This window comes from Camponotus floridanus, unplaced genomic scaffold (genome assembly GCF_003227725.1).
Source record: "Camponotus floridanus strain SB8 unplaced genomic scaffold, Cflo_v7.5 scaffold50, whole genome shotgun sequence".
NCBI classification, from domain to species: Eukaryota; Metazoa; Arthropoda; class Insecta; order Hymenoptera; family Formicidae; genus Camponotus; species Camponotus floridanus.
The window spans coordinates 1,375,330-1,388,926 of record NW_020229659.1 but is presented as its reverse complement, the minus strand read 5'-3'; positions in this window follow the sequence as shown (position 1 = coordinate 1,388,926).

Below are 13,597 nucleotides of genomic sequence, written 5' to 3'. Positions count from 1 at the left end.
GGATACATATTGTCGTGTAATTATGCTTTTAACGAAAAATTCCGATGTTTGATTAAAAAAATAACCCTTCCATTTTATTCGGCTTTTTAAGTCTCTCACATATTTACCCTACGTTTTTGTCACGTGTATAAAATTATGCTGTTTAAATTAACATATAATGATTAGCGAGTTTACATAAGAGAGTATGATCCTATTATTATTTTAACGTTTAAAATTTATTGTCATTATCATTGGCTAATGCGAAATTTTGCAATTCGACGGTTACGATTCGTGCTCATCTTTCCTTGGAACTCCGAGAATTCATGCAGATTGTATCTTTAGAGTGCAAATTCAATTTATTAATGCATTCTGTTGACGCATAATTAATTATCGAATATTGGTATCAACTTGTCAAGAAAGAGCAAAGTCGCACAATTTGTAATGTCGATATTGTAATTATACTAAATCTTTCCACTGATATTTTCGAACTATCTCTCAACACATAGCTCAAGAGAGGTAAAAGAGTTTTCAGAGAAAATCAAAAGCAAACATGAGATATCATGCGATTTTTCATACGCGTATATTCTTGTGATAATCACGCCTTCGTCGTTGAGAGAAACAGAGCGAAAGAGAGAGAGAATGTTCTCTTATAGTCTGCAGCAATTTCTCTCACCGACAGCGTGATTGCAGACGACCGAGGCGATTTTCCGCATTTCCTCCTCGATTTTCGTGCTTCGCGATTTTCGCGCTCTCCGCCCTGCCCTTTTCCGCTCCGAATCGTACATCGGACGAAAAAAAGGACGTGAGTTTCCTTCCCAATTTTCGCCACACTGCCTTCGTTAGTTTGATCGATCATACGCGAGTCGCGATCGAGAAGCGAAAGAGAAGAAAGAAGAATATAGAAATTACAGCCAGGGGACAGATTCATTCTGGAAAAGAATACGAGTTGCAGAAAAATTAGAAATTTTTAACTGAGAAAGACAAAGTAAATGCAAGGGATAATAGCTTCAACTAGGATTAAGACCGATCAATTTTAATTAAATGGTTCTAAGTACAGTATATTTTTAATTAACAATTGAAATTGCTCTTAACGATTTTTGCGAGGAAGAAACGAGAGACAACTAACAAAAGTGACACGGAAAAAAATATAATTACAAATGGATCTATTTTTAAAAATTCTCATAATCCAACAGATATATAATATTTGAAAAATGTCTTTTATCATTCAAGTGTTTCGCGCAAAGAAACGTTTATGGCAAGATATTTATTTCATTATTTATTTTTTTTCGTGTCAAAAAAGATATTTATTTCATTATTTATTATTTTCATATCAAAATATTTATTTCATTATTTATTTTTTTCATGTCAAGATATTTATTTCATTATTTATTTTTTTCATGTCAAGAGTTATTTATTTCATTATTTATTTTTTTCATGTCAAGATATTTATTTCATTATTTATTTTTTTCATGTCAAAATATTTATTTCATTATTTATTTTTTTCATATCAAGATATTTATTTATTTTTTTTATGTTAAGATATTTATCTCATTATTTATTTTTTTCATTTCAAAAAATATTTATTTCATTATTTATTTTTTCATGTCAAGATATTTATTTCATTATTTATTTTTTCATGTCAAGATATTTTTTTCATTATTTATTTTTTTCAGTCGACAGAATTCTACAGAATTGTCCCTCCGAAAGAGTCCTGCGATTGTTTCGAACAACCACCCTCGCTCGTTTCTTTCACACGTTCAATACGATTCGCATTTAACTCAGCTACACTCAGCTAATTAAGCGATACCTAACTATACGTTTCGCATCACAATCGGTCGCAAACATTCGCGTTATCTACGTGACGGGCCCGCATAATTTTATCCCGGATTATTCCCAGCCTACCTAAATGATAGAAATATCATTACGCCTTTCCCGCGCCCTCCATTCCTCTCGTTGCTCGCTCTCTTTTTTTTTCGCTAAACACATGTAAGGGGGAGAGACACGCTGGAATGGGATAAAGCTGTAAAGCAACTCCCTTGCACTCTTTTAACCCGTTCTCTCTTTCCCGTTCTTTCGCATCGGCTGTTTCTGTCCAACTTAACGGCGGCGCCGGCCGCAGCGGCGACGGTACAGGACACCTAAGTGCAAAATTATTTTAAAAATATTTTCTTTACCGCGTTAGCCTGAAAGCTGACCCGATGCGTGCGCTGGACCGGGGCAAAAAGAATTGGAAATGCCGCATGGCGGTTTTTCGACTTGCCGCGGTTTTCAGACCCTCTTTCCTTCTCCGTGCGCGACGGCGACCATGATTATTTCGTGTGCGTGTGATGCGTATGCGTGTATATTCAAGTACCCTGTCTCTTAAACTCGTGATCTTCGCGGTTGGCTAACGAACCCCGAAGCCTGAATGTCCGCTTCCTGAAAATATCGTAATCGTTAATAATTTATTAAACGCAGTATCATTTATGTCATTTTTAATATTTTAACAAGATATGAGATTAATTTGCATTTAATCAATTTTTTTAAGTATATGTCAAGTCTTTTATATATTATGTATTATATATATTTTTTAAATGAAATATTAGTTGTTTTATATATATATATATATATTTTTTTTTTTTTTTAATGAGATATTTTTCTTCTCGCGAAAATTTATTAATTTTTAAAGGGAGATAAATATCAATTACATATATTTGTTCATAAATAAGTACAATTTTTATAAACGAGATCTATGGATTTTACACTTATATCTCCTTTTTAAAAATTAATAAAACAAGTTTTCATAAAAAGATAAATAAAATTAAAAAATTAAAATCAGATTAAAATTACAGTGTGAGATGTATGTGATCGATTTTTAAGGAAATTAAAGATATGGATCATTGTTCGGAATTCAATTTTAATTATAAAAAAGAGCCATGTCTCTTTTGTTTTCGCGAATTTTATTACGTGATCTTACTGTGTGTGACGATGGTTATTTGGAAGTTATCGGGAAATTTTACGTACATTATTTGCTATAATAATTGACTTTTCCATTAGGCGAGAAATAGATTTCGATGAGCGCGCACTTGCACACAGCTTTACGTTTTACCTATACGTCCTTTACACACCTTTTCCATCCCATGTACTTTTAAACCATCCTCTCTCACCAGGCGCCGTACCACTTCGATGCTTTTTACGCGTGCTTTTCTCTTATTTTGAACCTCTCCCTTGGCCTGGCCAAGAGTTTCCAGTCAGCGTTACGTAGAAAACGTTGAACTTGTTCGAGAGCTTTTTCTCCCTCGGAAAAGAAGTGGCGGAGAGCGAGGATGGAAGGAATGGACGGAAAATGTCAAACAAATTTATTGCGTTTTCGTGACACAAAACGTCATGACATTGTTACTTTCGTACGTTTTTCATTGGGGATAATAAGCAATAATAACTGCTGAATTATTATAGTAAATCTTAGAAAATACATTACAAACTGTGCATTCGCAATGTTAGCACTCCATATAATGTAACTCTCTCTCTTTCTGGCAATTATTTGCTCGTAAATTATTTTTTTAACTTTTTGACATTTCTTAAGCATACATATATACGTATAATTCTTTAAAATGGAAAATATTTATTTTGTAGATATTCAATTATAATACAAGGTGCAGTATAAGAGTTTTTTTTATCAATATTACATAATATATTCATAAGAATCTGCATTAAAGACATTATTCAATCACCATCTTAATTCTTTTATACTTAATAATATTTAATAATTTTAATTACACAAATACAACATTTAATATATAAAATAAAAATAAAAAATTGTTCAAAATGCCAGACGTCAACTTATTCCATTGTAAATTTTTATTTAAACATATTGTTTTAATATATTTTTTCGTTCAAGAGGAAGAAACTTTCGTTTTCTTTCACGTATACACATCCATCGGCAACTCTCAGCCTGATCAAAATATCTTCGTCGAATACTTAATTACTTCGATCTCACTATCTTGTAGATGGCTTGCTCTAACAGCCATGTACATTATATACAAGGAAGACTTATGATGGGGTTCCAATTTGCCGCGGGGCGCCGTCAGGCTGCGTTTAACAACTTTTTAATGGAGGCTTGGCGACCATCGTCAGCCTCGGCCGCCAACGTTGAAACGTTAATTCTAACGGGTGTCATTCTGAAAATAAGTTACTCCGTCTCATCTTGTGAATGGAGGAAACGCGTTTTTCTCGTCGTTTTTTCTGTTAAAAAAAACACGTATGGCGGTCATTAAATTAAAATGTTATATTTTTTAAATAATCCTAAACTGTCATATCATTGTTAATTGTATCATTGATGTATAGATAAAATGTGAAAGTGAAAATTTTAATATATTAAAATGTGAGCTTGGATAAAGCCTTCAACATTTTGTAAAATAATTCATATAACTTGAATAAAATATGAAATATTGTTTATATGCTTTTTGATTTAAAAAATGTAGTTTTCAATTATTTGGAATATATTGCATTTATATATTTATTCTGTTTTCTTAACACTCTTCTATAATTAATATAATTCTTTTTCATTCTCGAGTTTCATAATATATTTGGCGTCATGATACAATATAACATTATTCTATTTACTTACATTACTTTATAATCATTATAATTGCATTATAAATCTTATATAATTGCATGATCTTAATATGCATACAAGTGTTTGCGAATCGGTAAGCGCTACTTCTTAATTGTGTTATAATAATACAAAGTTTCATATCTAAATTGTAAGTCGATTGATGTTATATAATATTTTATATCTGATCCAGTATGATTTATAAAACAATTCTATAATTGACATATTTATTTTTATATTATTTATATTAACGCTTAAAAATAATACAAAAAGAAATATATACATAAAAGTATTAATTTAATATAAATTTCAATTCATTTTTCTCCATAATTCAATAAGCTCGATGTAATATACTTTATAAAGATAATATATAATAATAATATTTTAATAAAATATTCTATTAGACTACAACACGTATCGGAACTAAAAAACTGCCATTATAACTTTTTAATTCTCCTACATTACTCCTGATGCTCATTCCGGTGGAAACTGGTAGAGCGCGGATTAACAAACGTATTAATAGCCGCTCTTAATTAATCATCATATTTTCTGGTAACGCGACGAAAGGGAACGTCACGAGTCTCGTGGAAAAAAGAAAAAAAAAGGGAAAATCGCTCGACTACGATATACCTTGGTGAAATTCGCGCGATAATAGTAATTAACCTGCGCACGGTTCTCCGGAGTTACTAGTTTCGTATACGTATAGTTGGTGTCCATGATTGCACGCGTCGAATGGCGCGATCGATTTTTCGCGCGCGTGCACGCACGCATCTCTAAACGCACGCGCTAAACTTTCTCGCGCGCATACACGCACGCACAGCCACGTATACATATATATATATATATATATATATATATATATACATACATATATATGTATACGTGCACGTTTGCCCGAGCCATCGCTCTGGAGCCCTCGCAGAATCTCGCTCAACCCCGACTCTCTCGCCCACCCACCCCTCGACAATTCTCCATCCCTGATAAGCGTCCGCGCGCGCCCCCTCCCTCTCCGCCCCCCTCGTTGCCCCCTCGCTCACTCGTCGTCTCGTCCTCCCCCCCTGCCCTCTCCCTAAAGCCGTCCTCTCGGCACGAACATCCCCCTCGCCTCGTCGGTCTCGTCTCCTCTCCTCTCCTCGTCCTCTCGCTCACCCTGCTTTTCGACCCCCTCACCCTCGCCGCCTCCGCCGCCGTTCTCCATCTAACCTAGCGCAGCATCCGCGTTCTGGAGCTGCTCTCGCAGCTCTCGTAATCGCATTTGACGTCGCTACGTTTTTGTTTCAGAGCAGTACGTGACGCTTCCGCCCGTGAGGGCTCTTGGCAAAACACGCAAGGGAGGAAAAAAGAAGAAGACGCCGACGGAGAGGGAGAGAAATAATGTGTATATCTACGTGTATACGTCTATGTGTGGGATAAAGAGAGGGGGGAGGATGGGAGAAAGAGCAGAGAAGCAGATAAGGAGGAAGGAAACGACGAGAGAGGAACGGACGCGCGAACATCCGGAATGATGGGGAGGGAGAGAGGGGTAGTAGATAGGTCGGGGGTGTACGTCGAAGATCGAGAGATCGAATGGGAGGTTGACCCTCTTGATCATCTCTCGGATCGGACGGCGTCGACGAGGACGACGACGACGATGACGACGAAGCAGCCGAGGAAGAAACTCTGTCTTGTTTTTAAGGACGTAATTTTTGCCGATATTTCTTGTCATCGTTTATTCTCTTTGCCAGCAACGCTGTTCCGCGCTCTTTTTCTCGACCGATTCTATATCCTATATAAGACGGAGTATTTGATGATGGAAAATTTCTGGATTCCAGGTCCGATTCTTTACAAAGAAACGGCAAGGAACAGAAATATTTAATGGTGAATAAAAATTATAAAGATAACGAAAATGAAATTTGTATCAATGAGGATATTTAAAAAAATTTCCTGCTATATTTGTATTATAAATTATTTTTGTAAAATGTACACATACTTATTTATAGCTGAAGTCTAATTAAAGAATATTAATGATTGATTTAGATTAAAACATAAATAATATTGAAACAATAGATAAAATATTAAACTGTAAAAGAAGAATTTTATATTAAGGGTAGAAAAAACAAAATCCCATTTTATAATTTTATCCTAAATATTTATAAACTAAATATTTAAAAACTTAGGAATTATGTCTTTTATCAATTTTTCGCATTCTTGTTCAACAATTAAAATTTAATCACTTATAAATAAGAGGATACCGAAAGTTATATACAATATATAATCTCAATTTTCCTTTTCGAACCAAGTAATAAATAACCAATGCATGATATAAATAAATATATTTGGTTTTATAAAATATATTTGGTTAAATATTACTGAATTTTATCTACTTTGTGTAAAAATATAGTATCCAAAATCTACAAAGTTAACAAAAGATAACAATTTAAGATAACAAAGCAAAATTATATATCTCTGAAAAGAATTAGACTCGGCAAATAACCGATCACACCTCTTTATACACGTGACAGACAGGGGTAACAGTACTGTTTAAATCGGACAGTAACGTTTAAATCGGACAAAAGTCTCTCTTACGCACAAGTCGACCGACACGTGCTTGCCAATTTGTTGGCCGCACGTGTCATCGGCTAAACCACGTCAAAATATTGCTCTCGATCTGAATAGGCCAATTACTAGGCTCTGTAACCAAAAATACGCCCATCTATGCAGCGGAGATTTTCTTGAAATGGGCATCGTTTTAATTTCACTTCGCACGCACTTCTTTGCGAGCGTGTCGCAAAATTGTGCGATATTTGGACGCAAAATATTCGTTTAAAAATAATCTTGCTGAATATTCATTCATTATGGCAATCGTAGATTGCGATAATAAGCTTTGTGGAACAACGCGAATCCGAGCGAAGTGTGCAACGCCAACGAATTCGAAGTCGCGGCCTTTGTCGGGCGTCGCATAAAGGGAGAAATTTCGCGCGCGGAAGCTTGGCAATTCCGCCTCTTTCAATTCCTCCAAAACAGAACGCCCACGGCGCGTGTCGACACTCTTTCGAAGGTCGTAATTTTCTCTCGACAATGCCTAAAATTCAGGCAAAGCGGGCCAATTCAAGACCGAACTAGGTCCCTTTGAGGTTTCCTTCATTGTCGATGCAATAATTCGCTTTAACAGTCTCGCGTCCCATCGGTTCCCATGACTCGCTGCTTATTTTTTTCTGTTATTTATTAATATATATTTTATTTTGTTTGCTTCACAATTTGCGACAAATTCTTATATCCTGGCAAATAATGAGAAATATCGAAAAAGAAGGTTCAATCTTAATTATTATGCATGCTTTAGCTTTATTTTCTATTTAATAATTAAATTTTTATTTTGTATATATCGTGTATATTTTTGATTGAAGTGTTTTTTTCTTTCAAGTAATTTTTTTAAACTAACTATTAAATTATTTTTCTTATATATTTCCTTGAAAAATTTTCCGTGAAATTATTCTTCTGATATCTTAATTTTCGCAAACTTTTATTACGAGGCCATGCATTCTACAGTAGATAAAAGTTTAATAATATCCGATTCTCACTTGTGATCCTTTACGATAATAGATATCGTAAAAGATTCATGATAAAATTAAAAAAAAGAGAGATAATATAGCTATCATCTCCTTTTATAATTTCGTTACGAATCTTTCACGACATCTTTCACTGTAACAGTTTTATGAAATTTTAGAATTAAGAATTATATTTAAAGTATGCATACCAATGTTTTTTATCAAATTTTAGCAACGAGTAGATGAATCTGTCCGATTGGCTGAATGATAATCTTTTTTTCTTTTACAATCTTTCAATTTATCAGACTTCTAATGTGACTTTTAATGTTTGAATTAAAGTTTCATAAAATTAAAACTAATTAAAAATAGGTGAAAGTTTTATTATTCCATTTGCAATTATCTTTACTTGAAGCCGAGAAAATGTAACAATTTTTTTTCAACTTTTAATGTTATATAATTATTTAATTATCGTCATCGTTTAAATATTCCCAATATTTGTCCATCTATGGCAAATGCAGAGAAAATGTAAGTTGTAATGCGACGCAGCGATTATTTGTGTAACGCAAAGGATGGAAAGGAGGGAAGATGGAAGGAGGTAAAGTACTCAATAATTTCATCTCTTCATGCAGGCGTGCATCTTACTGCACGCGAATGACTGTTCTGGCGTCGGCGAATTCCATATGGATTTCTATGTAATGTCAAACCACTGTTTGTATATGACCGCCGTTTGATCGATCTAATTCGCAAAGGGTAGATCATTGAGATTAGATTAGATTTTATGGTGCGCCAGTCTCGTCGTACGGACCATATGCAAGTTATATACACTTTGTAAGGGTACTTGACAGCACCCCGATGACTTGCAAGTGAAATTAAAAATGAAGCACGTCGGCTCGTATGCGAGCAGTTTATACTTAATTTTTAAATTGTGTAATGTATCTCAAAGCCGATAGATATAATTCATTCGAGTTAGAAAGAAGATAAAGATACAGTTCCTGAGAAAATCAGAAAGCAAAGGTTTGTAATTTATATTTGCAAATTTATAATTTATCTCCGATAATATGTATAATAAAAAAAAATATAATATTATTTTTTTCTTTATTTTATTGAGGCAGAATGTTTTGAATATATTTGAACAGCGATAAATACATGTTAAATAAAATAAAGAATAATGCAATTAAATGAGACGCATTATTTATATTTGATAATATATTCTTGACAGAAATCTTGTCAATCACTGAAATTCTATACCGATGACGGCGACAATCATGTTTTGCCCAGATGGTCAAACCGCTCATTAATTTTATATTTCATATGCGCACATATATAAAGATATATATAACTACATGTGTAATATTTTGTCATACGATAATACATAATTATATTTATGTATCTTCGAAAAAATATAATATTGTTGGGGCAGAAACATGCCAAGGATTGTATATAATTGCAAATGTAACATATATGTAAAATTTATTATAGTATATTTGTAACATTTTTTGCATATATTGCATCTTTAGCGGCGTGCGTGTGATAAGTCACGGACTAGAATATGCATTACTTCATTTCTGACATTTTAATTTTCATTAGTATTTGGATGGGATGTTATGCAAATTAGTGTAACTCTATGTAAATGACGATAATAATATAGTGCTGTGAAAAAAATGATATAAAAGATATGCATACAATTTTAAAAATTAAATTATAACTATAAATAAAAAACAGATTTTAATATTCCTGTATGAGTCATTTAATATGAAATCAACTAAAAATATCGGAATGTAAAAGTACAGATTTGTTTACGTCTAAAAGTTTTATTATTTATTCTTTATATTATTTATTATTATCATTATTTATCATTATTATATAAACTTCACGTGAATGGCAAATGTATCTTGATTTTAAAAACATTTAATATAGTGAATTATTTTATTTAAGGTGTATAATTTTTAATTATTAGGAATTTATATATATTTATAATTTATCTCAAAAGCTAAATATATCATAATTATATGATTAATCTTTAGAGACTTACAAGTTGCAATAAGTTTGTTTCAATGCCTTATTAATGTTGGTAATTAAATACTGTCGAGACAAAAAATAAAAAGTGAAATCGATTTTACTTTAATACTTTGATTGCATTGATATAATTTAAATTTTTAAATTAATTTTGCATTAATATTTTTCTCTTCTTGAAAAAAGAATCTGAGTATTTTATCTTGAAAAAAGAATCTGAGTATTTCATCAGTTTTTATGCTAATGTATTCATATATTGTGCTGAAAATGATTGAGAATTGTTGCGAAAATGATCGGAGATATATAATGCTCCTGTTTTATTCTTTAGTGCAGAAGTATATTCTTTAGTACAGGAACTTTGATATCGTTTCTTACAGCCGGATAGTTTATTCGCGGCTAGTGTGACAGATTTCGACCACGCCCTGCCGATATGGTACCCCCTTGCCCAGCTATCCCCTTGGATTCATTGACGACTTATCGAAAATTTGCTGGCTTTGATCTGCACGCGGCGACTTTTCCGGCACCGCATGTTATCATCGTTTTTGTCGGCTTCAGCCTTTAATGAGGATATTCAAATCGATGATGTCAAATGATGATATATCATTAGTTAGGAAAAAATATTAGATTATTTAAAAAGTACATATCTAGGAAAAAATTAATTATACGCAATTTTAATTTTTATATTTTTGTTACCATTTTTAATATTGTTACGTAATTATTCTTTTATGCAATACTGTATTTATTTCATATCATTCTTTTTTTTAAATCAAAATTTTTAGAAAATGCTTTGTATAATTTAGATATATGCTATCGTTATTTTATATTTTTTATTCAATCAAGATTTATATATAGTATATAAGATTGATATAATTTTGATAAATTTAGATTTTGCTGCAAAAAAATATTGCTGATAAAAAAAATATTTTCTATATTTATTCATGACAGTGAAAATTGAATTTATTGTCATTATGGCAGTTTCATATTTGCGCTAAATATATCCTTTTTGCTCTCAATTATTTTACAGTTTATTATAATTGAACGTAATTACATAATGAAATATATAGAAGCAACTTTATATAAACGTCACTTTTTTTAACCACAAACATTTCCGGAAATTTTTTCCCCGTTTTTCTCCCAACACATGTTTTTTAAACTTTTTTCCAAATCGTTTATCCCGTTGTTTATCCTGTTTTGATCAGGACGCGCAGTTGTTGGTGGCCCAGTTTTCGGGGCAGCCAGCAAATTGACTTTTGCCAGTTCAATGAAAACGGCGGCGGCCGAGTCTTTGAAAGCGCGCCGCGTGTAACTTCTGAGACGCTTTCGATGCTTCGAATGAGCTCTCGAAACTTTACATTTCTTCGTGGGGTTCCCTTTTCGCCGCTTCGTTCGATCTCGCGGAAGCTCATCGATCTCCCTCGGCGCGCTCGAGAGGAAATCTTCTCTTTCTCTCTCCCCTAACGTCTCGCTGGAGGAGACGCCTCAAAGAGGGCGCAAGGACGAAGAACTCTCGCGGAAAATCGAAGAGCGAGGGACGGCTCTCTCTCTGTGTCTGACACGAGCGCGCATATTCCACTGCGTCGCGAGAAAAGAAAATGCGCGCTCCAGAAAGAAAGGTAGAGGAGAGGTAAAAAGGAAAAATGAAGCACGAAAGGTAGAAAAGGGAAGAGAGCAAGTAAGCACGAAATATACAAAGGAGCGCGCGCGAGGCGGTGGGGAACTTAAAAATGATATCCACTGTGAGACAAAGTGAGGGTAGCTTGGCGCAAAGAAAGCCAGAAATGAAAAATGGAAATGCCGGCAGCTATGGCGATGCAAATCGCGAAGGGACGCCGGAACGAGAATGAGAGCGTGGCAAACGCACGAGCGGAATAGATGATCCATGCTATTCAGTGTAATTGGCGTAAGAGTTTTATGGATATTCTTCCTTTTCTTTAATTTTAAGTACAATTATAAAGCAACTTTTTCGGATAACAAAAAGAAATAGCGCCGCATTATTGATATATATCTCTTAAATTATAAATTTTATAAATTATATGTGAATATTGTCAAATTTTTAGATTCAGAGATGTCAAATTGTTCAATGCACATAAAGATTGAAAGATATCTTGTTTCTTCAAATTTGTTTTTTTAAACTTTGAAAATCTAGCGACACGTGGAAATGATTGATTCTAATTTTTCTCCTCGATAACTAGGGATTTGACACATCGAAGGGATTTAGAAAAATTTCAAAAATGTAATTAAAGAACTTTACGGGGTTTTACAAAGCCAATCAGCCAAAACGCGAATGGGCGATCTCGACGAAATCTCGAAAAAAGGAAGAAATCAAGAAACGCAATCTACCGCGTTCCGACCAAAAAAAAAGTGGAACGTGCGAGGGACGACGGGCAAAGAAAAGCTGGGAAGAGGATAGAGAGAGAAGGAGAGAGAAAACGGAGAGAGTCCGAGTCTCCAAATTACAAATCCTCCGAAAAAGCCAGGCGCGAGATACACAAAGACATTTAGCGCCGGGCCGAATGCATCTCACGGCGCAAACGATGCACCACCGCGACGCGGCACGCAGGTGGGTCACACAGGCGTGGGTGTACATTACAATCAAATCCCGAAAAAGGGGGAAAAGAATTAAAAAAGCTATCTGCCGCGAGATAATAAAAACGAAGACGAGAGCCGCGCGCGGTAGAAAAGAGACACGACAGAGCGAAAGCAACAGAGAGAGAAAGAGGGAAAGAGGGGGAGGGAGGGAGAGACAGCAAAATAGCGTTTGATAGAACGAGAGAAATAAGAGAGAGAGAGAGAGAGAGAGAGAGAGAGGGAGGGGGGAGCAAGTATTTAGATAGAGAGAGACGAGAGGATTGAGAGCGGGAAGGACGACGATGATGAGGACTGGGGTGGCGAAAAGGGGGATCCCTCGTACGCCATATCTCTCTCGGCGCGTATTGATGACTGGGATGAAGCGTGTGCGTCGTTGGAAAAGCGCTACACGCTGGTGGTCCCGGAAAGAAAATCGCTCGCAGGCTATTTTCCGGAGGAATTTTTATTGGTACGCGCGCCATGTTGGCAGCGGCGGCGGGGGTGCCGCGGGCATCCCGATGGCCTGCCCGATTGGTCGTCGCTGGGGCGACGCATCCGCCGCCGGACCAATCCGCGCGTCCGCCACCCTCTCGAGCGCCGTCGGGGGTAGCGGCGGCGGCGTCGCGGGGACAGGGGTGGAAGGCGACCGGTTACGAGAAACAACCCCCTACCACGGGCGACGGCGACGGCCGAGAGGCAACCCCTCGTACGCGTTCTCCGCTCACTCACCCCCGCGCGGAGTCACCGGGATAACTGCATTTCGCGGACAGAATCCCACAAGAACTCACGGCGAGCGGTCGCCCCCTCTGACTCGCTCTCCGCTCCTGTCGTCATCGGGTTTTCCCACCGCGTTGTCCTTCGCAGGAAGGAAGGAAAGAAGGAAGGAAGCAAGGAAGGACGGAAGGGCGCGTCGTGCACGTCG